Here is a 26,017-nt window from a genome sequence, read left to right on the forward strand (position 1 = left end):
CAGGGATGTGAAGGGAAGCTTGTTAGCACCTGCGGCTCTGTCCCAGCTGTTACTAATATTTTCGGCTAAGTAAGCACAGTCTTTCCTTGGAAAAGTTCTAGCCCTGAGTTTGATCTTAGGAGGCAGTGGGATGTCACAGCTCCTCCCAGCAGCGCAACAGTCAGGACTGTTGAAATAGAAACATTTCACTTTCTTACTGCGCCTTTTTAATTGCCATCCAAAGGCCAGACACCAATAAAGCCCCAGAGAATTCTCCACTGTTATTCGTGATGTGCGTTTCCTGGTTCAGAGCCTTCCCCTCTGGAGGTCCTGGTGAATGAGCTGCCTCTTGGGAAGCCTGTTTCTGGCGGTACTGGGCTAGGGTAAGAGACCTGGGTGCACCCAAGGGCCAGATGTTCTGTGTGCCTGGGTAAAGTTGGAGGGCTGGCTCAGAGCAGAGAGGAAGGGGCTGAAGGCTCACCTCCACAGAAAAGATTCTGCCCCCATGAGCCGGGACACTGGAGCGTGAGGCCACTTGCCCTGACTCTTCTGTTTCCAGGGCTGCTGGGCAGCAGGCATCAGCTTTTGGGACTTCAGCTGTTCCATCTGAGCGACTGGGATTTACAAGAACAGAGGGGGGGCTTCACAGAGCAGAATGAAGGAGTGCAGGCGATGCTGTCTGAACTCACGGGTAACAGTGATGAGGAGACAGGTGTCACTACGATATGGGGCAGGTAGAGAGGTGGGAGAAACAGCAAGTCTTGCCTTTTCTGAAAGAACTGGTTGAATAGTATAACAAGAACCAGGGGGGGATTTCTGGAAAATCCCAATACTGGACCGGAGAATCTGCATTCTGGATTTGTGCTGCAGGCAGCGTGGAGTTCAGGGGAGGTGAGGTTGGCGGGGTCTGGGGTGCTCAAGGAAGGCTCAGGGAATCTGAAACTTGGAGGAAGAATGGCTGGGAGCAAACAGGAAGGAGGGGCTTCCAGGAACACAGGCAAGGGGTGTCGGGGAACAGCACACAGGGTCCTTGGCGTCAATGCAGGTAACTCCAGAGTGGGAAGCGGGGCCCGGCCTGGAGGGCTTGGGGCACCGTGCCCAGGAGTGCCAATGGGGGCCTGCACACACGGGCAGTGCAGGAGAGTCTGGCAGCAGGGATGAGAGTCTGGGTAGTGTTTAACCTCTCGGAGCCGCAGTCTCTTCCACTGTGAGACTGGGTGATGATGATAACGTCTCCTGAGGGGGCTGGAGTGAGGATTACGTGAGATGATACAAGCGTGTTCTTGGCCCAGGGCCAGGTATATGTTAAGGTGAATAACAATAAATGGTGCATCTGACAATGGACACAAGTGCAAACCCAATAGTTTTTATCTAGGCCCCCACCAGGGGAAAGAGAGAAGTCGCATGCAGTGGTTCCCCCAGACTCTTGTCCTAGGCACCTCTGATTGGTCACAGACAGATCTCCACGTGCTTTGTTGATCAACTAAACACCTGCCCTGTGCTGGGCCTCGAATACCAAGGAGGTCAGAACCAGGATACAGCCCTCCCAGTAGAGCCCCTGGGCACAGGGCAGACCCAGTACGGCACCAATAACTCAAGGAGCCTTGAGGACGGGCTGGCCAATAGCCTTGGAAGCCAGGAAGGCATCAGAGAGGAGGTGACATCTGAGCTGGGATTTGGAGGACAAGTGAGAGTTCTCCAGCAGAGTGTATTCTAGGCAGACAGAATGGAACATCCGAGGTTCACTGGTTGAAAGGAGCCAGGCCCATTGAGGAATGCCGATGTGTCTGTGTAGGGAGGGTTGGCGTGACTGGTCAGGACTAAGACACGGGATCTGTGTGGGGCACAGCAATGTGGTTTACACACATGTACCTTCAAGCTTGCACATACCCTCTGAGGTGACTCTGTCACTGGTCTCATTCTACAGATGAGGAAACTGAGGCTGGGAAGTTGTGTTGGGGCCAGAGGGTGATACCTCCCTGGAGAACTGTCTTAGCCCTCCAGACCCTTACACTGAGGGATTTACAGATAGGTTCCCATTAATCCATGAGCTTCCTGAAATGATTGCAAACTTTAGTTCTGTGCACAGGCGGGCCTTCTTCTGGGGAGAGGTCTCTTGGGTCCCCAAAGGTTACGAGGCCCACCTGTAGGAAATGAGCCAGCACTGAGGATGTTCAAGCCATGGGACAGGGTCTAAACGCTGAGGCTGCTCTTCCGAAATGCTAAGCACGGTGCCAGAAGCAGTGGGGATGCCCAGGGATCAAGGTCATGCTTTAGGAAGTCACTGGAGGTGAGGGAAAGGATAGGAGCACCTGGGAAGGGAGTGATGGGTGGAAACGGGACAAGATGATGGAGGAGACCATCTCACGGACGCGTGATGACGGGTAGAAGGCGACAGAAGAGAGAGAGAGGGCAGGAGGGCCACTGGCTGTGGCAATGGCGAGCTGGTTGGCAACCAGGGTTCAGGGAAGCTGGGAATGAGAGCAGGGGAGGGAGCAGGATTGCAGTTCATAGGAGGGGATGGCGCGGAGGTCAAAGGGGGAGAGAGGAGACAACTGCGTGGCAGTGAAGGGGGGAAGGTCCTAGAAAGGATGCCTCTGAGGATGTGGGGGCTGAGTGTGCTGCAGGATGAAGGGAGGCTCCAGGGAGCAGGGAGGGTGAGAGGCATGGGGAGATGGGACAGAGGGTCAGGGGAGGTGTGGAGGCCTCGGTCCTGGTAGGACTCCCATCGTGCGGGCTGGTGGTTGGGGTGGTCTTTGCTATCAGACAAAGCCTTCTGGGGTCATGGTGTGTTCTTTACCCAAGGATCTTCTTCTCATTCTGTCTCCCCTCCAGGCACTTTTGTCCCAGAGCCAGGAGGCAGACAGAGCCAGTTGGGTGATGCTAAGATTGGGTGGTTCTGAACAGGATGTTTGCTTGCAGCCTCCCAAGCAGTGTGCTTTGCCCCCTCTCTCTGTCTTCTTTAGACTGTACTCAGTCTGCTTTTTTTTTCCCCTAGTGTAAAAATAATGGCTTTGGATGACATGACATCAGATATTGATCTAAAGGATGAGAATTAAACAGTTCTGTGTCTCTGGAACAAAAGAGAGTGAAACCATTGTGGCTCACAATACCTGGGGAGGCCAGCATGGGCTTCGCGATGAGAAGAGCCGGGGCGGGAACTTCTTAAAAAATGAAAATACTTTCAGAGGAGAGAAAACATTCCTCCTGACTCCTTGATGATGGGCAGTGCCCTCATCAAGGCTGGGAGATGGTCAGCCACATCTAAACGGGGCTTCTGAAAGTCCTTTCCTCCATGATAGGGCTTCCAACCTGTTCACCTCTTCTGCGTCCCTGTCTCTCTCTCACTGCATCTCTTTCTCCTTATCTTCCTCTCTGTCCCTCTCTTCCTCTCTGTATACCTGTCTCTTCCCTCTGTCTCTCTCTCTGTCTCTGTCTCCCTCTGTCTCTCTGACTCTTCTCTCTATATCTCTCTGTCTCTCCCCTCCCTCACACCCCATCCCCATCCCCTCCTCATTTTAACTTATGGACTCAGGAGCTGGCATCTGGCCCGTACCTGGCCCTTGTCCCTAGCAACCTGGGCTCCCTGTTCATTCCCACCCTGGGCTCTGTATTGATTTATCACAAACACCTCCTGACAGCTGTGCTCAGTCTGATCCCTGCTTTGTGCACCAGCATAAAAAAATGAGAGCTACAAATGGCTCCTTCCCCTGCTAAGGCTCCAATTCCAGTCCTGAATGGCTGGAGCGATTTCCAATTTGGAGACAGAATTCAAACCCAGATGGCAGCAGTCGAGGACGAGGAGGTGGTCCAGGTGACCATCCACTCCCTCACCCTCTGGGGCCAGGGGTCAGAGCTGACTTGCCCAGAAGCCTTGAGGAGCTGCCCATGAGTGGGGAGCCCCTCATGAAGCCTACTACCTAGTCTGGGCACCGAATTGCTCAGACCTGAGACAGAACTGAAAACAGAATAGTATGAGACAGCAGGGAGTGTCTGTCCGCCAAGGGGTGAGTGTCTCTACAGGGTGGGGAGCAGGCCAGTCTTGGGAAGACAAGCCTGGGAGCACTCCGGGACCCTCTGTACTGTTGTCTGGACCCTCTTGCCTCACACGGGCATTAGGAACTATGGTTGAAGTGAGATGGAATTCTGTGATCTTTTCTGCAATGCCCATGAAGGACCTCGGCTAAAACCTGTATAGTCTCCAGCAGGTAGACACAGAAAACCGTGGGAATGGCAGACAGGCCACAGCCTGAACTAAGTTCAGAAAGCCTGTGACACCATGCCTGTCTTCTGGGAGCTTCTGATCTCTTTGGAGATTTGGAGTCTGCAGTTTGTGAAGACATCCAGCCATAAGTTGAGCGGGTGCATGGTGAAACCCCAAGCTGCAGGCAGGAGGAAAAGGATGGGGGAGACATTTGCCTTGGCTGATGGCGGGGTGGGGTGAGAAACCCATTCTCTGACTTCAAGCAGTGAAGCCCTCCAGGCTCTGGGGCAGGGAGAGCTTGCTGATGTGTGGTGGTGGGGACAGGATGGTGTGGGCAGAGACAGGGCCACTGGGGACCAGGGTCTGATCGGAAGGCGATGAAATGGAAGAGAAAAGTAAAAATGCACAGAAAAGACTGAAGCTGAACCTGGTGGGGTGGGGGTGGGGGGTGAGTGGAAGCCCACGTGGCAGAAACAGGGACTCTGCATGCAGCTCTTGCTTTTCACACAGGATAAGTTACATCCCCTGGGATGGGGGTCAAGAGGCCATCGAGTAGACACTCCCTGTAGATACTCAGAAATAGAGATTTAGGGCCTGGGGGCTACAGATGTGAGATTTAAAACATTTTAAAACATTTTTTGAAGTATAAATGGACAGGTTAGTTTATGAGACAAGGCACACACGAAAAAAAAAGCAAAACAAACACCAGACTGAAATAACACAGTGACCCAAGAGACGGCATGAGTGAGAACAGGACAAAGTGGCCAGGGACGGTCCCGACTGTGAGCAACGGGCTCAGGGAGGGGCCACAGTGGGCAGGGGCACCACAGCACCTTCAGATCCAGAGAAGACTCCCTGGGCACAAACCTACTACCCGACTTTGTGACCCAAAACTGCATGGCAGCCACCTCGCTGTGGGCTGGGTCTTCCCTTTTGGAACTGGTGAGAGTCAGAGGACTGGGGAGATGCTCAGCTCCTCCTTCCACCCTGAAAATCCCGCCTATGAAAGATGGAGAAGGGCATCGAACCTGAACGTGCCCTGAAATCACCCACCACCCCCTGCCCTGACTATTTAAAGAATCAGTGGGGACGACCCAAGATTCTACAGAGCTCAAAGGAAACCACAGCAGGCAGGCATCTCTGTACACAGAGGGGGTTTTGGCAATGACAGTTGGGGTCTATTTGGGGAAAACTGGGCAGAGCCAAGGGGACTTCCAGGTGGCCTCTGGGCAATTCCAGAACTGTCCAGGGCAAGGACCAAGGCCCCAGCCCAGCAGCAAAACCAGCCTGACACCCTAAATAAACTCATTACTTTAGTCTAAGTAAGAGTCAAGCACTTGACCCCTCTGTTGGGTACTGAGGGTAGGGGTGAGATGGGAGAAAGAGAAGGCATTGGTTCATCCCAAGGTGGACACACACACACAGAGCCTCTGAGGTTCATCTGATGGCCCGTTTTCCAGAACAACCTAACTCCTTTACTGCAAATGGAGAGGAGGGTCAGAGGTCACAACCCTCTGAGCGGGCACAGGTGTGGTGGGGGTAGTCCTCTGGCTCCAACTTAGGGGGATGTGCAGAGACATCACAAGTAACATACCTGCAAGTTCTTTCAAGGGGGTTCAGGTAAAAAGGAACAGGGGTGGGACGGCATAGATGGAGGCTTCTGGGATGAGCAAGGAGCAACTCTGGTGCACAAGTGGGCAGGCACTTGAATGTTCGTTCGGATTCTCTGCATCTCCCAGAGATTCTCCCGGGGGACGGCCCTTGGGCCGCGGTGGACTCTGGCCTCCAGGCTTTGTGAGTGAGAGTCAGGGACCAGAGGCCACTCTTTAGAGCCCCCATGGGGTCTGCAAACCTCCTTGCAGGGAGAAGGAGGAGAGGAGGCCAGGTTTAGAGTAACTGCCAGACTATATAGTGAGGGGTGGTAATGAAGCAAGTTCTCAGAGGTGATCTGAGTTTACGGCGTCACCATATAATATCGTTGGCAGTAATTTTTACTGTGTGAGAAGAGGCATAAAGGATGAGGCACTCTCATCACCCCAACTCCCGCCGCCCCCCTCCGCCCCACAGCAGAGGACGGGATCACCTGCAGTTTGGCTGGGGTGGAGGATGGGTGTGGGGAAATGGCGCTTTATAGGAGTTCCCGGGATGGCCATAACGGACACTGCATTCTATCAAGCGTTAATGAAGATAATAATAATAATAATGAAACAGGAGGGGAATTGGTTTCCATGGAGAGCAGAGCTGGGCTGGAAATAACAAGGGCGCATAAATTCTCCTGTGTCTGAGGCAGGAGGAGTGGGAAGGTCAGAGCTGGTGTGAATGTGCCCTGGAGAGACACTTTCCTGGGGTGACAGTGAGCCACGGGCCAGGGTCTGGGTTACGATGGGTGACGTGAGTCCCATCCCTCCCTGCTGCATAGCGCCTTTCCTGCACTAGAGGTCTTGATTTCTTTCCTGCTCCTCTCCAGCCAGTGCCTGGGGCACCTGCTGATGTAGCTATCTGCCTGCCTTGCCCTCATGTGGCAGCTGCCAGGGCCAGGATTCTGAGCCCTTTGCTGCCTAGTGCCCTGCTGCCCCGTCCCTGTTGCGGGGGCAACCATCGTTATCCCCATGCTGCTCTATCCGAGCCAAGAATTTAATTTCACAAAGTGCAGTCACTGGCCATTCATCAAGTGGACGCTGTTTTCACAGGTGAAGCAAAACGTCTCGGGCTGGAGAGCGATACACGCCCCTTCCGATGGCTCAGGCTTCACAACAAAGCTTTTAGAACATGAGGGTCTCGGCCATAGCTGCTCTCAGCCAGCAGTCAGTGAGGTCAGGCAGTGTGAGACCCTGAGGCTGTCTGGGCAGTTCCCCTCCAGAGCCAAGCTAGTTAAAACAGTGGCCATTTAAACGTAAATGAATTTAAATGAAATAGTTTAAAATTCAGGTCCTCAGGCACACTGGCCACCTTTCAGCCACAGAGCATCTTTGTGATGGCACCATCTGTTGGACACACTGATCCAGAGACAGGCCCTCCATCAGATCTGCTGTGATGGACAGGGTGGCCTGCACAGGGGCAGCCCAGTGCCCCAAGTGCTCCACAGAGAGCATCCATCTCCTAGGGCAACAGGCCTATAAGGTTTTATATTAAAAGGGGTGCTTGCCCTGCTCACCAATCCAACCTCATCCTCTCTTTGCTCCACACACACACGGATGGCATGCTGTACTTGCTGCCCACCTTGCCTCCACAAGGCAGAGCCCTCCCACCCTCCTTCCTCACCTGACCACCTTCCAGGCCCTCTAAAAGATCCAGGTCAGTTCACATTCAACCTCCTGCAGAATGCTTTTCCCGACTGCCCAGTGCGAGATAGGGTCCTGCCCTCCATGTGTGCATGGTCAACTGAATGGTGGAAAAAATGAGTGACTGGGATGGAGGGGGCTTGGCAAGAACAGAAGGCTTTTTCCAGGTGAAAAGGCCATAGGTGGGCTCCCAGGGTGAAGCAGGTAAAATTGTAGAATTGTGTGTGTTTTAAGATAAATGGAAATAAATAAAAGCCGCAGAAGAACAAGCTGAACTTCTGCTGTTTTCAGCCACAGCCCGATCTTGTCCCAGTTAAGACCTGACTCCAGGACTCTCAAGAGCTGGTCTTATTGCTGAGCTGCACATCGTCGCAAGGGTCCCTGGCCCACCCTCTCAGAGAGTGAATGGCAGGGTCCTGGCAGGAGGGGGCACTTCCCGACATGCAGGGTCTTTGATTAGAGTCTCAGAGCCTGCACCCAGGTGAGTTCTCCAAGGCTCTGCCAAAGAGCTGGGTGATTTCAACCTACCCCAAAGTGGGTGGAATCAGGGAGACAAGATTCAAATTTAGAGAAGGAGAACCTAGGAGAGGGCAGGCCCCCAAGGGAGGCAATTCCCAATGGTGGTCGTGCTCAGGACAGCCTCCTGGGAAGGCAGGCAGGCAGAGGCCAGAAAGGCCGTGGACACAGAGCCAGGAGATGAGGGCTTGATTCTGGCTCGACTGCTGGTTAGCTCTGTGGCTTCAGGGAAGCCCTTTAACCACTTCACCTTGAAAATGAGGATTAAAAATATCTGTTTTATCTAATACAAAGGCTGTGGTCAGATTAGGCAAGTGTCAAAATGCTCTGTGAATTCTGAAGTGGAAAGAAGTGAACTCTGAAGTAGAAATGAAGGGACTGTTTGTCTGTGTGTAGGGGTTTTTTCTTGGGAGCTGGGGCCCAGGGCGGTCAGTTCACTTCCTCACTACAGGGCCCTCTGAGGGAGTGGGAGCGCACTGGAGACGAGCCAGGGGCTGTCCTGATGGAGGGGCTCTGGGTGGGGGGTTCAGCCTTAGAGGGCCAGTGAGAAGTTCCCTGTGCATCTCTGCCTTGTCATCTGGGCCTTCAGGCAGCAGGCTAGAGAGGACCAGATAGATCTGGGCCAGAGGCCCTGTCACACACCACCATGGGCTGTAGTTCTTTCACCTGTAAAGCAGGAATAAGGTTCCTGTGAATCAATGTACACAAGGCATCCAGCTCAGGACCTCACCATACTCCCTTCCTTTCCCTGTGCACATAAACATCAAACAACACAGCCTACCAGGAAGATCCAGATCTTTGCTGCACCCTCTGCGTGATTCCTGGTTGACAGAAATTCTCAAGTAGGTCCATGCAGGGGCTGAGAAAGAAGAGACATACTGGATTCTTCTATCTTTTCAACACCAGTTGCAAGAAATCAGGAGCTGAGGTGAGACAGGGAGCCCTGGGAAACGTGACCAGGAACCTGCCTTGCCAGGCAAAGTGTCCCTCCACCAGTGGCTCCCACCCTGACCTCTTGATGCCCTTGTCCCCAGCACCTTTGACAGCCTTGTTGTGGGAAGAAAGCACCCCAGAAATATGTAATTGATCTCACCTCTTGCCAGTTCTTAACCTGGGCTTTTCAGCAGGAGAAGATGCCTGATTAGAATATCTCTGAAGAGGGCAGTGAGTTATAGTAATGGACACTCTTCTAGCTGTCTCTCCCGCTCATAAATCTATCCCCCTCTGAAAGTGCAGATGGTCCATAATCGTCCATCACGCCGGAGTTCAGCACCGGACAGCTCCCGGGTGGGTTTTTCCTAGGAGGCTCCTTTTTCTGCAAGCTAAACGGAACTGCGGCTCCGCACAGCCTCTCCCCGTGATGGAGTGCAAGCAGTCCAGCCGTCAGGAATGATTTAGGGGAGAATGAACGATAAATATCCAAGAGGTTGGAGCTCAGAGCAGGGAGGCAAAGAAGGCGCCTCTGCAGCTGTACTTATATTTCTGTTGTTCTTTTCATTTATGTTTAAATTTTATTTTATTTCATGTTAGAGGGACAGTTCACATCCTGTGAAGGGGTTGGTCTTGACTGACCTTTCTAAGGAGCTCCCTCTGCCCCCATCACATGATGAGTGAAGGACTGAGGTCAAGGGGCTGTTCTGTTGGGGGAAATGTAAGTGACTGGGCCGTTGACATTTAGGGATAAGTAAGTTCTCTGAAATCTTACTGGGCTCACAGACAAGTCCCTCTGAAGTTAAAGCTGTATCTCTTGATGAGATGGCCCAAGCTGTTCCCCACATTCCTACTGCAGATGGGCCCAGGAAAGCCCAGCCCAGCAGGCTGCCCAGCCCCTCCTGTGGGGCTCCCAGAGATGAGCCCACTGCTCTGTCTCCCCTGGGGAGGACCAGGGGCAAGCAGCTCACCTACGGCTCGTCCTTGTTCAGTGTCTCCTGCCTGCTCCTGCCCTGGCTGGGCTTGCACAATGAGCAGAAGTGCCATTGCCCATTGCCTGGGGTGGAGAGCGGCTCAGGACTTGGCATTCCTGAAAGGCTTCATTGTTGTCTACAAAGAGCTGTTGTGCCCGGGGTGCTAAACATGTCAGCTGCGTGTCCTACCGTGCCCGGAGCCTTCATTATAGGGCTTGTCCTCTGCACACACACAGAGGACAGTCCCCGGGACCATGGCCTTGCCTTGGCCTGAGGGCAGCATTTCACAGCTGTCCACCCCTTCCCTCTCCTGTCTCCCAGCCCAGAGGCGGAGGAGCCAGGGCTGGGCTGCGAGGGTGATGAATGAGCGTCTGCCTCCTACAGGTGCTGGCCTGCTCTGCCAGGTGGTGCCTTAGAGCTGGGCAGACAGACTGCCTACGCTCCCCTCTCCATGCCCCTCCCCACCCTCTCCAATGGCCTCTCTCCCCCTACCCACGAACCAGACCCTATGAACTCTGGGCTGGGGAAGGATTTCAGCACACAGCACTGGGGACATAGGCCAGATACCTGTAGCATCAACTACCTGCCCACCACCAGAGGGGCTGCCCCCAGAAGGTGGGAGGTGAGCCACAGGCCTTTCTCTCAAGATGGAGGGGGGAGCTGCCAAGGGGAGTGCCTGGCACTGGCTGAACCTCCTCGCCAACCCTCAGAAATGGAGTTCCCCTCTGAGGTTTCTTTGTGCCCCTGGGTGCCCCCTGGAGAGCAGCACGTTCCCTGAAAGCTGAAGGGCCATCACTCTGCTCCTCCACCAAAGGCAGCCTGTCCAGAGCCACCACCAGCTCATGGCAGAACTGCTTCTCTGTGCTCCCTCCTGGACATGACAGCCACCAAACCCCCACAGCCAGTGACTCTGAGCCCCCTGAAGGGAGATCCAGAGTGGGGGCGGGAATGCCCACCTACCCATCAGTCCCCGGACCTGACCCTCATGCTTAGGTGGTGTGGCAGGCAGAAGGATGCGGCGGAGGAGCCAGCTATCGTCACCGCAGCAGGCAGCATCCCCCTCTCCCGCCTTGAGGGGCTCAGCAAGAAGTGGGCTTCCTCTCTGCAGCTCCCACAGAGGCACTTGAGTGATTCCACTCCTTCTAGAAGTGGGCACCTGAAGATCTGCAGATAGCCTAGAAATGCAAGATCCTGAGTTCTCGTCCTGCCCCGCCAGCTTGACAGCACAAGGTCCAAACAGTTGGTCTCCTTTCGCCTTGTGCATCTGTGCACTAATGAAGCCTGGCTTGGGCTCACGTTGGTGGATCGCTCCACGCACCACCGGCCATGGGCAGAACATGCCACTCTCACCAGCTCTCAGCAAGCAGTCGTCTCTGGCTGGTGGGGGGAGAGCGCTGAGTGGTGGCATTGCCTCCTCCGCAATCCTGGCAGCACTAAGAGCAAGAAGACGAGGTGTGAGCGCCCGGGACAGGGAGGCTTGGAGTGGGGGTGCAGGTGGGCAGGCAGGTGCAGCCACAGGGTACCAGCGTCTGTCAGTGGCCTTGCAGCCACCAGTGCAGCATCTTTTCTTGGCTAAATGCACTGCCCTCACTACCACCCAACATGCTGGACTAAGAAAGGGGCTTAAAACCTCAATTCCTGATACAGTGGACACCTAGTAACCAGTTTCCATTCTCCATCCCAGGGCAGGCTTCTCTGGGGCCTACAGGGATGGTGGGAGAGGGACTGTCCCTTGTCTGTGCTGCAGCAATGACTTAACGCCAGTAGTAAGAGATGAGGGCTCCTGGGACCAACTCTCCATGCCCCTGGAGCCTCTGTGAGAAGTCCTGGCCCAGTGTTTCTCTTACCAAGACCTGGATATCATGGACAACAACAGCAGATCTTATATCGTTACACACCAATTCTGTGTCTTTCACACACTTTCTTTCCAATCCCAATGACAATGGAATCTGATGATAGGAGTCCCTGTTTGGCACCTACAGCACTGTGGCTTAGGGTGCCTGACAGCTTTGCCCAAGCTCCACATCCACTGTGTTTCCTACTTTCAAACTAATGGCTGTGACAAGTAAGCATGGGGCCGATTGTCCACACCCCGTGCCAGCCAATCTCATATCCTTCCCTGAGTGCTTTGCAGTTGCTCGAGCTGGGAAGCGGTCTCCCAGGCACGGGAATCACAGCACTGTGCGTTAACTTACGAAGCATCCCAGATCCCCTCTGTGGACCCAAAGACAACCCTGGGTATTCTCTCCCCAGATGTGTGGTGTAGTTGGGGCTCCACAGGTGCAGCTGGGGCTTTGAGACTGGTGAACCTGCTTAGGAATGTTCGTCTTGGTGACTGGCTATCTGGGCCCCTTCCCTTTCCATCCCAACCGTTGGGCATCTCGTTCACCTGCTGTTGCCTTTGGACCCTATGTGACATGGATTTCGTCATTCCCAGGAAAACAAGTTTCATTTAGGAGCCAGGTCCTTAGCTCTTCCCTCCGCTCCACTGCCCCCGGTTGGGTCCGCTCCACATGGGGAAGCAAACTAACTTTTATTAAGAGCTTGCTAGGTGCCAGGCTCTGTGCTGGGAACTGTGCCTGGGCACACTGCCTGGGCCAACTCATTGAGTGGCTTGGCATGTTCTGCCAGCCCTTCAGCATTACAGTCTCGGTGAGACCATAACCTGCTTGCCTTAGTTCCACGGCAGGCGCTCTGTAGAACCGCTCTCGCTCTCTTTCTTGGTTGGGGTGCCCTCTCCTCTCCCGCCCCCCCGTATTTATCACTCCTTCTGAGACACATCATGAATCCCACCCTTGACAGCGTATGCCCTGGTATCTCTCTACTTGCACCCACCTCTTTTTCCCTTACCCCAACATTGTTCTGTGTCAACTCTTGCATTTTTAAAGTTAGTAATAGACACGCATGCAGATTTGAGAGCAGGTCACACAGGTGCGTGCTAGCTCCTGCATTAGAATGCAGATTCCTAAAGCCTTTTGGCATCCTCTAGTCTCCATTTCTCAGTCTCCCTGTGCCTGGTAAATACTCATCCCTGTTTTTCCTTCTCATCTCTGTCTCTCCCTCCCTCTCTCTGGTGTGTCTTCTCTGTGAGTCCAGAGGCCATGATACATTTCTGATGAGAACTAATTCACCTGCTCTTCATGGAAAACTTAGACCTGGAGGTTTCTTTGCCTGGCCTTAAAGTCGCTTTGTGTCCCAGCTCAGCTGAGTAGGTGTGTCAGGGCAGGGTCCAGAGGAGACAGGGGCCCCGAGCTCAGCAGCCGTTGGCTCCCTGAGACTTGCTGCAACAGCAAGAGAGTGCCTTAGGGGGCCATGTGTTTGGTTTCCTTCCCTGGTGTTGCAGAGTTGGCATTTTATACAAGGAAGACACAGGTGGGTCCCCAGGGTCCCCAGATCTTTGTAGGTGGGGATCCACCTTTAGAAGATGACAGGGTCCCTCTGTGCCCTGAGCTCCAACTCCTCATTTGAGCACAATAGGTTTTAAGCCCAGCTGTCTTTTTCAGCCCATCTGAATCTGAAACACAAAGGCCATGAATCAAATTGATACGTGGCGTTTCACGGCATGTGGGTATCGGCAGCGGTGGCGTGTGAAGGCTTCCTCTCCAGGGACCCCAGTGCACCTGTGGTGGCCTCCCCCAGTGCCTCCCATTACCTCTAGGACCTGAAGCTGCTGTAATGGAGGCTGCTGGCAGAACGTGCCAAACTCTCTGAATGTGCCGAGAAGGTGGCTCCCAGGGGCATGAGGAATCCATTTCCCGCTTACCTATTAGTGCCGGCGAGAGCCAGGCTGTGACACACAGAAGCAGGGCGGCTCCTCAGAGCCGTGCCTGCTGCAAACAGTAGCAATCCTGCTCCAGGATTTTAGGGGGAAAGACAGATATGCACAGAGCAGGCAGGCAGAGCTCACAGCTGTGAGGTGCAGTGTTTCTATGTTGAAGGTTCTATTGGCAACTCAGCAGCGGGCGGCAAGCAGCTGTTCTCCAAACGCACCCAGGGAAGGCGGTGGGGAGTGCTCTCAGGGCTCCTCGCGCAGGATCTGGGATACATCAGAGGAAGGATTTTCTCTGGCAGTGGGGTTGGTTTGCCAAGGGAGAGAGAGCATGGGGAATGCCTTACCAGGAAGCATTTTAAAATTGTACCAATTCTCTTGACGAGGACGGTCAAAGAGGGTCCCTGCCTCAAGGCAGGAGAATGACAGAATGAGCATCGTCAAGTCTGTTCTCCAAGCAGGAAGATCTGGGGTCCTGCTGGACAGCCAGGGCACTAGGGGCCCTTAGTCTGCTGCTGGCCCTGGTGGCAGGCTGTCTGCAGAACCTTCTTGTCCTGGGGCTTGGAGTCACAGTCAGCACCAAGAGGGACTCCGTAGGGAGTGATTCCCAGCCCTCTCCCCCCAGAGGTCACAGTCATAGCTGTCAGACCGCAAACCCACCACAGCCTTCTGGAAATGTGTCCACATCTCAGGAGCCACAGGCCACCCACATGGTCCAGCACCACAGGACACACCAGCCAGCCCAGGTTGCCCCCAGCAGTAATTTGCCCAGAGCCCTCCAGTGAGCCGATCTTCAGCCGATCTTCACCTGGCCGAGGCCTCCTGGGTAATGGCTGCTTAGGCCAACCAGGGAGTTTGTACAGGGAGGTCATTGAGTATCTCCCAAGTGCCAGCAAGAGCCTCCCTGCTCTCTCTCCCTCTCCCGCCTCTCTCATTCCCAGCCTCTTACCTGTTTCATCTCTTCCTTTCTTCTGAGGCCCACCATCAAGCCCCCAGGTTCCCTCCTTTTCTGGGTGATGCAGGTCTGACTGCTCTTCCTTCCTGGCTCCAATATGTCAAAACTTCGTGGCATTAAAGAAACACGGGGAAAACCATCTGGGAAGTAGGTCATGTAAAAAAAACAACAACCTGCCTATAATTAAACCAGCTCCTTGCAGGGGGCTGTCTCCGGAAGAGCTGAAATCCAGCAATCCAGCACCAGCTTCCTCCCCCCACCTCCCCACATCTTCCTTCCTTACAAAGAAAGTCTCAAGATGCAACACTAGGCACACAATTTTCCAACAAAACCTCATCAGGCAAATAATGAAAACCTCACGATGTTGGTACTTTGACTGCCTCTTGACTGCACTATTGAGAAAGGAAGATGGGAGGTGTGGTGGTGCAGACCGTGGCAGCAAGAGCTGGAGGCGTTGGCTGCGCTTTCCTTGAAGCAGACCTCCCCAGCTCGTTTGGCCTTGCAGTTTCGTTTTCTGGATTTTAAACATGATTGGTGGTGTCCTCTGGGTGAGAGTTTCGGATGATCCATGATGGTCCCCTCCTCTTCCTTGTGGCCTCCTCAAGCCCATGCTGTTTTTCTTCCTGGCCACTGGGTTAGCAAATAACACCTGAACCATCCCGATGTTTAGGTACAGAATACTTTTATTTCACTCACGACAAAAATTAGTCCTTGCAAGAGCCCAGCTGACAACTCTCAGGAGCTTCTGTCTCTCATAAAACTTGCTGACAGCAGGCAGACACTTCACAGGAGGAAGATTTACTAACAATGTGCTGGAGGTTTTTCTAATCCGTGAAGTGATTGTTTTCAAAGGAGGAGGTGGTCGGGGGGAGTTATTTCTAGATACAACAAAGTGGTAAAGCTTAACTTTCATTCTCAGAAAAGTCATTATGAAACCAAGTGATTAAGACTTGGGAGTTAGTGTGTAGTGTGGTAACTGTCTTGCTGATGTAAAGGGCAAGACTTGTCAGTCTCTTTCAATCTCTTTCCCTGCCAATAGCGTGGCCCAGATGGATGACAAGAATGCCACACATGACTCACCTTGGCCTCATCAAAGACTGTGATTTTTTTAAATTAAAGATTGCAATTCTAACCACATACCAAGGTTCTAAACAATGTACTGGTTATCCAGGAAGCAACTAGTTGATAAGGAGAAGTTGAGGGCTCAGGGACACCTTGCCAATTTGCAAACAATCTCAGGTCTATCTTTTCAACCCAAGAAGGCACAAATTTTGTCCCCTTTTTGGTTCCAGTGGAGAGATTCTCTTTTCTAGAATGCCCTTCCACATACACCAGTGTCGCTTTCCATATTTGCTCCAACCTTGATTGCCAGCGGAGTTCTCTGGGTGGACCCAAACCACCAGCCCTCTGAATGGAAGCCACGTGTGCTCACCGACACCCCTGTCCTGAGTGAGCTCCCCAGCAGGGACCTCCCTGGATTGTAATAGCATCTTTGTTCCGAGTTTGGCGTGAGCTGAGCCAAGGCCTCAAATACTGTGCATTGACTTGACTGCAGAATCAATAGCAACTTCCTTATGGCCATTTTGTTTGGAGATAAACATCCAAAGTTTGATGCATTGGGTCTGGTTTTGTGGAAAGAGCGCAGACTTTGGAATGCGAATGACCTGGGTCTGCAATTTCAGCCAGGCTGCATGCTGACCGTGCGGCCTTGGACAAGTGACAATCCTAGTGTCCCAGCCTCTTTGTCTGAGTGATGGGGCAGCTGTTGGGGGGTGGGGAATGGGAAGAGGGCTCAGGAGCGAACAGAGGGGAAACAGCAGGCAGGCAGTTTGCTCCTTGTGTTAGCTCTTTTCTTTTCTTTGAAGGGTGTGCCTGTGTGTGCATGCCTATGCGTATATGTACATGAGCGTGTGTGTATGTTTGTGTATGTAGGCTGGGCAGTCAGACAGCTGGGAGCTAGGGTTGCCAGGTAAAAATACAGGGCACCTGGTTAAATTCTAACTTCAGATAAACAATGAATAATTGAGAGTATGAGTGTGTCCCAAATATTTATTGCATGATACATACTTATACTCAAAAAAGCCAAACACATTATTTATTGTTTACCTGAAAGTTAAAATTTAGTCATCCAGTAATTTATGGAGAAGGAAATAGCAACTGACTCCAGTATCCTTGCCTGGAAAATCTAGGATCGCAAGAGTCTTAGGACTTAGTGACTAACCTCCCCCCACCCACCACCCCAGTAATTTGACTTGCTAAATCTGCAACCCTAGCTGGGACAATGTTTTTTACTCCAGTTGTAAAATGTGACTGACAGAAGCAGGCATGCAGGGGAGGCTCTGGTGGCCTTGGGGGAGGGGGCTGAGTGAGGAAGGGCACCAGACTGCTTTGCCCAGCTCACCTAGCCCAGATTCCTCAAGTCTCTGTTTGGGCCTGGTGACTTCTTTTTCTTCTTTTGTTTTGGGGGTCCTTCAATTGCCTCAGGCAGAACTCTGAGCCATAGACAGTCTTGGTTGGGAGGAAGGGCAACAGTCAAAGTTTCAGCCCAGTGGGGTTGTCAGCCCTGCAACTCGGGGCTGACCCTGAGTTTACACTGAATGTCCACTGAGTGGACATTCCACTGAACAGTGTCCACTTGGAGTGCTCTCCATGCTCCACCTACCTGCTGACCCAGATGCGGGGCAGTGTTCTCTGGAACCTTATTTGTTTGTCTCATGGGTGACATCTGATCTACCTGAAACAGGACCCAACAGAACTCAGAGCAGCTGCCAGTGTGCCTGCTCCCCGCTCCCCACAACCGAGTCCTCAGCAAAACCTTTCCACCTTCTCAGCCCCAAGATGCCCCTGCCCTCGCAGCTCTGTTCAGGCCCTCCACTCACCACCTTCACTAAACCACTGCCTGCTTGTCTATGCCCCGCCCTGGCAAATGACACCCCGATTCCGATTCTCCCAGCCAACTCAGTGGGTGCCGTCACCTTGGCAGATTCTGGTGTTGGCAGCAGGGGGCACATAAGGTGCAAAGGGGAACTAATGGTAAATAAAATAGCTTTCCTCCCCTGAAGACCCCTCCCAGCTCTGCCAGCTGACAGAGTGAATTGTTTTCAATCCAATCTCGGTTTTATTGAAGTTTCCTCCAGGGTTAGCTCAGGAGACTTCTCCCCAAGCCTCTTCCATGTGGCCTTATTTACCAGAATCCCCTCGACATGGCATTTAAGCGTCTCCATTAACATTTCGTGCATCTTGCTCATGGCAGGCATGGGCCCTCCGAGACCTCTGGGGTGGCGGGCACGGCGGCAGCCTGCAGAAACGCCGGGCTTATTTTAATTGGTTCGAAACTGTGACTGGCGACCACAGAGGGGTCCCTTTCCTTGAGTAATGACCTGGAATTTGATCACACAGCTTTTATTAGCTTGTAACGCAGAAAGCGGAACCATCTATAAGATCAGAGCCAGAGCCGGGGGCACGTCTGCCCACCATGGCACACTCAAAGCCCAGTCCACACTGGAGGACCTGGGCAAGTGTGCTTGCACAGCCCAGAGGATAAAGGATGGCAGCTCTCAGGGTAAATTGCCCTGGATGGATTTCTGCCTGTAGAGCAGACCTGCCAGAAAGCTCCCAGGACTCGGCCCCTCGTAATAGAACAGCCACCTTGCTGACCCCTCTTGTGTCGCTCTGGGTTCCTTGTCTGCGTGCAGATCTTTGCTTACCAGGGAGTGAAGAAGCCCTCTGAGCAGTCGGGGTCTTGTGGTACTCGTCCCACCGTGGGGAAACTCTGCTCGGAGGACAGTTGCTGGGTCACCCAGGCTCTGTGTCCTCCCCTTGCATTTTAGGGGGGAGAAGAATGTGAGAACCCGAGTTCTTGGAAACACAGATGGTCTAGACTCCAGAGCATCTGAAGACTGATTGTCCCCCACCCAGGACCCTCGTTTGGAATGCAACAGTTTCTGCTTAGGCTGGTGGTTTCTAAAGAAACTCTCAGTGGGCAGTAGAAGAGACAGTTCTAGACTAGTTTATTGTCCTTTAAGTGGAGAGAGAGCGGAAAGGGCAGATCTGATTCTTCTGAAGCCTCTATCACGCATGTCGTTCATCTGTTCATCCACCCAGGCCACGGATTTCTGCTGAGCCACTGAGGGTGTAAATCACTGTGCTACTGCTGAGTACATGTGTCATCCGGGTCTCTCACTTCCTCAAGGGGCTTCTAATCAAACCATGCTTATCTCAGAAAATTTTTGGAGACAAAATTGGAAGGGGCAGAGAGTTAAGGTAAAATATAATAAATATCTATGTTTCTCTACTGCAATTAACAATGATTAACATTTAGTTATAGTGTGTTTTTAAAAATAAAAAAAAAAAAGGCTTTAGAGATGGAGGACAAGTCCCCTCTGCACCCGCAGCCTCAACACCCCCACCCGACACCCAGAGGCAGCTCTGAGCATCAACTTGGTGTCCATCATTTTGTCCCTTGAAAACACACTTGCACACATATAACCATGAACAACAAACAGACCATAGTTCTCCCGCTTCTTAAAGTGCACATACGTGGCCTCTTTCTGCAACTTGCTTCTTTCGGCGTTGTATTTTTGCAGCTCCTCTGTGCATTTCTGATCCATTCCTTTGGTCTGTTGTGGAGAAATCTGTCTTAGGAATCTATGGCTTTGTCTTCACCCACTCTGTCCTTGATGAATGCTCTGGTTGTCCAGAACCAACAGCAATGGTATTGCTGTTGCAAAAGAGGCATGGTTCTCTGGGCTCATCTCCTTCAGCCCTGGAGATGATACCTGGTTGTGAGTGGCTGGTCTTAGAATGTTCCAGATCCTGCCCACAGCTCTCCAACTGTCTGGACCCGCCCGTGCTCCACCAGCTGTCTCGTCTATCCTCACTGAGATTGCCAAGCACGTTTACTTTTGTCCACATGAGAGCTGAGAAGTGGCAGCTTGCTACACTCTAAATCCCCTGATTCTTGCACACCTTTCCTCTGTTTGAGACTTCCCTGGTGGCTCAGACGGTAAAGCCTCTGCCTACAATGTGGGAGACCCGGGTTCAAACCCTGGGTCGGAAAGATCTCCTGGAGAAGGAAATAGAAACCCATTCCAGTACTCTTGCCTGGAAAATCCCATGGATGGAGGAGCCTGGTAGGCTACAGTCCATAGGGTTGCAAAGAGTCGGACACGACTGAGCGACTTCACTTTTCCTCTGTTTACTAGCAAGGCTGAGCCTCTGCCTACTCCTGGGGAACTGTGGGTTACTCTGTCCTCTACTCTCCCACTTGGGAAAGCAGTCTGTTCCCAGGAAAGATTTAGGGCAAGACCTGAAACGGTTCTACTTACTTTTAAAAAATTAAGAAAACCATTTGCCAATATCTGGACTCCCTGTTAGGCCCCCAGTGCCTGCACCACACCTCAGGAGTGATCACGACCCCTGAGCTCCCTGGCCAAAACACCAGGCAGCCTGTGTAGGGCCCCGACCCCTCCCTGCCCTCTAAGACTGTCTGTCTCTGCTGAGCCCTCAGGCCTTGCCAGTCTGAACCACATACCCTGGGATCCTCAAAGCAATCCAGGGAGAGGGATGGAGATGCAGGGAAGGGTGAACAGAGGTCTGGAGATGTTTGCCTTTGGCCGCAGAGTGGCTTCCAGAGGAGGTGGGAGAATTGGCAGGGCTGTCTCCTGGTCCAGGGGCCGTATGGTAGTCTCAAGCCTCCCGCTCTTCTCTGGGAGAGACGATGAAGCCACAGGGGCCCCCAGGGGTCACCGATGGAAGCAGCCTCTGGGCAAGTGAAGCAAATAGCCAATCTCAGCCCTGGCCTTGGCACTTTCTCTGCAGGAAGAGACTGGATGTCATGCCCTCCTTCTCTGCCCTGAAGGTGCCACCGGACCTTTTCCATTTCCCCGTCAGCCCCTCTCCTCTCCCCCCACTTACCTACCTGCCTGGGGCTCTCTGCCCCCTCCACCCCCAGACAGCCCAGCTCTGGCCTGAGTCCCTGGGGCTCTGTCCTGGGGATTTGGGTGATCTGGGGTGGGAAGCGGTGAGGTAAACAGGAGCAGGGTGGGGTGGCTAAAGGAACAAGTGGGTGATGTGTGGACCCCAGGGCATTGGACCCACTAACGCTTCGTCCTGGCACTCATGCTTGGAAGACACACAGGGGCTCCTGTCCCCTCTCTGGCACTTTCCTAAACTAGCCCCTGTGGTGTGGCCCCACCTGTCCCACCTCCTTCAATGATCCTGCTTGGGGCAGGCAGGGTCAGGGCTGTGCAAGGGGCAGCTATTAAGCAGTCCACATAGCAGGTGGGGAAACCAAGTCTCCCAGAGGCCACTGTAGCAAGAGTGAGGACAGTGTGGCCATCACAAGCCAGGCTCCATGTTCCCTGGGCCTCCAATCTGCACCTTGGTGGGGGGCGAGGGGGTGTTCGAGGGTTCTGTGCCTCAGTTTCCCTCTAGGATCTCTGGAGGGGTTCATGTGTTACAGCAGGAAGAAGGCTCCAAGAGTCTTTGTGATCAGAGGCACAGCCCTGCCTAGGGCTGAACTCCTGCCCCCTCTCCCCTTCCTGGGGAGGCGGGAGTGGCCCCTGACCTCTCCCTCAGTCCTCTCCTGTGTTTGCTCGAGAATGACCTGGCAGCAGCAGCAACACAGTTTATTAAGCCAACACAATCTTTTACGTACGTGAGCCCCAGAGACCCCTGAGGTCTGCATATGCTTGGAGGAGCTTCCAGGTCCGAGACTTGCAGGCTGCTTGGGACTGGGGGGTCAGGGGTGTCCCCATCCCAGGAAAGGTCCTGTCACCCTCTGTGTCCTTGCCCGGCCTTGAGTCAGGACGCAACTTGCTGCCCCTTGTTCTCTGTATTAGTCTTTTTAAAAATCTGCTCTTTTCTTGGTCTCCTTTCTCCCATCCTTTCCCGCCCCCCCTCTTCTTTGTCTCTTGGAACTTTTCCTGGTGTGCCTAATTCCTGGGGGCTGCAGCGGCCTCGGGGACTCAGCCCCACCTCGCTGCACACACTCAACCCTGAGAATCGATTCCAAAAGCGATTAGTTACAGTACAGTAGCACTGCTAACTGTGGCATTTTGCTTTGCAGTTATTGATACATCATCAGAATTGAGAAGCCATCGGCAGGCAGGGGAAGGGGGGCAGCTGGGTGGGGGCACAGGGGAGGGGCGCGTGGGGACGACTGTCCTGCAAATGCAGGGAGCCTGGCTCTGATGGCAGGGTGGGTTTTGAGGCCCTGATAGAAGCGGGGGCTGGGCCGTCACATCGGAGACTCTGGAGGGCCAGGTCATTCCTGGCTCGTTCTCAAGCAGACGACTAGGTCCTCAATGCCTCCTCCTCCCTCCTGCTTTAATACCATTGCTGGGGCACAGCTCCTTCCCTGGGAGTGGGGACTGCGTGCTGGGCGGAGCAGGGGGTGGGACAGTGGCATTTCTGGTGCTGTGAGTGGATAGGGCTGATCTCTTGGGGTGCATGCAAGCTAGAGGCCCTGAACCAGACAGGGTTCTCCAGAGAAATGGAATCAATACTATCTATCTATGCATCTGTGCAGGTGTCTGCCTACACATGATGTGTGTATCTATCGACAGCTAGGCGAAGATACATCCTGCAGCCATAGAAAGAGGGTAGATCTCGTGTAGAGATAGAAAGATGGAAGAAAGATGGAAGGGAAGAAAGGAAGGAAGGAAGGAGATTTGTTTTAAGGCATTGGCTTCCGTGGCTGGTTCGGTGAGCCCCACAGGTTTTGATGAGAGAGGTTCAATGTGTACATAAACTGCAAGGTCAGCCCCAGGCGGAGCCCCTGGTCAGCCCCACGCCTCTGGAATCTAAGCTGGTGCTGGGGAACCGCAGTGGTAATGGGGTGATGCTAATGATTTACCCCTCAATCTGGCTCTGTTGACCTGAGCGAAGAGCTGGGGCCCGAGTTGGGGATGGGTGACACGGACCCTCCCACCATCAGTCTGGCCACGGTCAGCTGGACCCCTGGCGTCCCCAGGACTGGTCTGAGTCTCACTGCAGGGGAGCAGAGCTGGGAGCGGCTGCCGTTGTGAAGGGGTAAGCGGGGACACCTCATTATAACTCCCCCAGCCTAATGTTTTCCAGTCGCAGTGTTCAAAGGATGCGGTTCCCATGACACTCTGTCCTGTGATATTTTTAATCAAGAGCGCGGGAGAGCGTGTGTCTGATGCACTCCAGATAGTCAGAGATGGAAATGGTTTTGTTCTTGTGTTTTCTCTTTTCAACCCAGCGCTAAGTCAGAGCTGCCTGAGGAAGACTCCACACGCGTTTCCCTTGAGCTGGTCTGCAGGCCCCTCCGGCTGGGACCCTGTCCTAGGAGCTGCCCGTCTGCAAACAGGTGCGTGCCCCCTTCCGGCACACATTCTGCTCCACCCGACCTGGTCCTCAGACCCAGGGCATCTCAGAGGCCCAGGGGTGCGGCTGGGGCGGGGGGACAGGGCACAGCAGTGTTGCAGTGTGGCCTGGATGGGGTATCGGTTGGGGAGCCGTGGTCAGTAGAGAGGAGGGTCCACACTGTCCCCACCACTTGGCTCCTGGACCCCTCTGTGTCTTTCACCTGCCCTCACCCTGCCCTCTCCCTGAAATGCAAATCAGTGCATGTATGATAGATAATTAATAGACTGATCAGCCAGCAAGGGAGGTAAGTAGATAAATAATTTTAATGATCCTTGGGTTGCCCATAAATTCCCTCACTGCCTTTTTCATTAAACTCTCTGTTTACAGGCGTCATTTATACTGCATGTCATTTTGCCGACCCCTCCCCCACTCCCCCAGCAGCTCCCACCAGGTCTGACCCGGGGTGGACGTGTGGGTGACGGCAGGTCCTTTCTCAGCAGGGCCTGGTCTGGCTCAGGTGGCGGCGGGGAGCAGGGCTGCGTGGCCACAGGCAGACCATGCTCAGCACCCCGACGCGGCCGCAGCCTATATTTAGGCAGCTCAGGAACCTTCATTATGCTTGGCACCTGTGCTGTGGGTCTGAGCTCATTGTCCTCCCCAGGGACAGCTTTGGCCTATTAATAGCCTTGGCTGAGGTTTCCTCATTGCTCCGAAGGGCCAGGAGAGAAAGTGGGTTAATAAATATAAAAGAAAACTCTCTCAAGAAGGCCTGGGGCCAAACTCTCTCCCAGACTCTCCACGAACCTGGCTGCCGAACCTGGACAGGGCGTGAGGTTCCCTTCACCCTGGTCTCCTCCACCGCAGAGGCCCAGGGCCTGGGCTGGCAGGTCTGGGGACCAATGTGGAGAAGCGCTCCCAGGTTTCCATGGAGCTGGAATGGAGGAGGCCCTGGTGGGCAAGGCCACCACCCCGTGGGGCACAAGAGGGACTTGGGTGTGTGGCCTCTGTGCCCCTGGGAGGAGGCCAAGGGAGAGGACATCCTGGGCTTTCCTGCCTCCCCTCCTCCCCAGCATCTTGCTCCTGACCTTCTATGCCTACTCATCTGTGCATAGAAGAGAAACACTCTGGGTGGTCACTGGGCAAGATGCCTCCTCTAGACCTTGTCTTCCACTCCTGGGGTCCAAAGCAAGAACTGTTCAGACTGAGTTAGAAACACCTGTAGAGAGAGAAAGGATGCCTGGGGAACATAGTGGGGAGGACCCAGGGAAGCTCTCCAAGGACAGGCGTCCCTAGGGTCTGCTCTCAGCTGAAATTCAAGAGCATCAGGGGCATGCTGGCCTCAGCATTCCGGGCTGGGGATTATCAGCTAACACTGCTGAGGCCTGGGGCTAGGGACTGGTTAGTCCCTGCCTTGTTTATTCTCAATATGGTGCCAATGAGAGATGTTCTTAGAATCTGTCCTCCTTCAGGTCAGGGGCAGGGTTCAGGGAGGTCATGGCCGCCGGCTTCTTTATGGCAGAGCCGAGACTCACAGCTGGGTGTGTGGCCACAACAGCCTGCTGCCTCGGGAAACGACTCCTGCCAGGAGTCGTTTGACTCCTTCTGGGTTTCACCAGTTGGTGAGTGTTTCACCCATGGGTGTTGCTGCTTCTGTGCAGCGGAAGCGCCCAGCCAGATGCTGGCATCTACAGTAGGCCTCCCGATGATCAGCTGGCCCTTCTCCTTGGACGACGGTGTTTGCCCAAGGCAAAGAGGGAATTTGGACTGAGCAAGCGGAAAGCCTTTTGAAGTTTCACTCAGTGGAATTAAAGTCTGAAAAACGGCCCAGCGGAGGCTCCTTGCCCTTTCAGAAGTTTGTCTAGCTCAGAGCTGTCCCACCTCTGGTGCTGTCTGCCCAGCCCACACAGCCCAAGTGGGAGGGAGGGGGGCCAGGAAGAAGCAGAAAGGGCTGACAGGCGTTTTTTCCAAATGCTTCCTCCCTCTGGCAGTTCAGGGGCCTTCTGGAGGAGTGGCCACCCAGCCTGTTTCGATTATGTTCTGTCCAGAACCGGCAGATGAGGGCACGGGCCTTCCGCTAGTAGACAGAGGCGCCGGGAGAGCTCGTCCTTCTCCAGCCGGACAGCATCCCTCTTGGAGTCGCCCTGCATCTCCTTGGCCTTTCTGATTGCTTCACGGCATTCTTTATAGTCTCTCATCTATTTCTGTTTGGGGGTCACCAAACGGCTGGTTCCCCGTGATAGGCATCACAGCACGGCTGGGCCAGGCCTCCTTGTCACCATCCTGAGCTCTGCAGCCCACAATACCTAGTCAAGGGACGTCCAGGGCTCTGTGAGAAGGAGCCTGGTGAGGATAGGGCCTCTCCACCTCTCCTGACAGGCCAGTTCAGAACATCGCGCCGAGAAGTCTTGTGACTCTGCAGTGGTGACATTCGCTGCCATGGTTGAGCCTCACCCAGCCCCATGGGAACTGTCCCCCCTTCCCCACTGTGCATGAGGACCTCGCGGGGCTAGGAAGTGAGGGGCTGCCACAGGGACTCGTGTCTTCTGGGTCTTCTGATTCCTCGATCAACACGTGCCAGGCGGAAGTCGTTTGTCCATGAACTGTCTTGTAAGGCAAACATGCCTGCCTGGCTGTGGGCGTCTTGGCCCCAAACTTTCCTCCAGCAGGGGGTTGTACGGGACAGAGTGGTATCCCAGGGGTAGGAGCCCCAGGGTGTAAGGAGCTGAGTGAAGATGTTGTCACTGGAGTTTTCCGTGTCCTTGGTTTGAAGTCAACTCTGAAGGCCTTTCATGGGGTTGAGCTGTGACATTGGGATGTGTGTGTGTGTGTGTGTGTGGTAGACACACTCCATGCTGGTGAGGATTTTTTTTTCTCAAAATTCTATTCCTAATCCTGGAATATGAAGGAAGTAGAAATAGGGCATTGCTGTGGTCCAGTTGCTGTGAAAGAAGAATGTCATGCACGTTGTATCTTGACACCCACAGAGCATCATAGAATGTCTGAGCGGTGGGGGAGAGCCAGGGAGCTTCTTGTCCATCTCCCTCCTTTTATGACCAAGAGGGAGACTGGTCTCTG

General features: G+C 53.7%; 1 protein-coding gene across 4 annotated transcripts in view; it reads left to right on the top strand.

Moving 5' to 3' along the window:
• RBFOX3 (RNA binding fox-1 homolog 3) overlaps positions 1-26,017 on the top strand; it is a 434,098-nt gene that overhangs the window by 211,638 nt on the left and 196,443 nt on the right. For all 4 annotated transcript variants that reach the window (XM_060395813.1, XM_027974221.3, XM_027974223.3 and 1 more), the window contains exon 3: positions 22,836-22,943. The gene's annotated coding sequence lies outside the window, so the exon portion shown is untranslated. The remainder of the gene's footprint in view (positions 1-22,835; positions 22,944-26,017) is intronic.

Source organism: Ovis aries, chromosome 11, assembly GCF_016772045.2.
Source record: "Ovis aries strain OAR_USU_Benz2616 breed Rambouillet chromosome 11, ARS-UI_Ramb_v3.0, whole genome shotgun sequence".
Classification (NCBI taxonomy): Eukaryota; Metazoa; Chordata; class Mammalia; order Artiodactyla; family Bovidae; genus Ovis; species Ovis aries.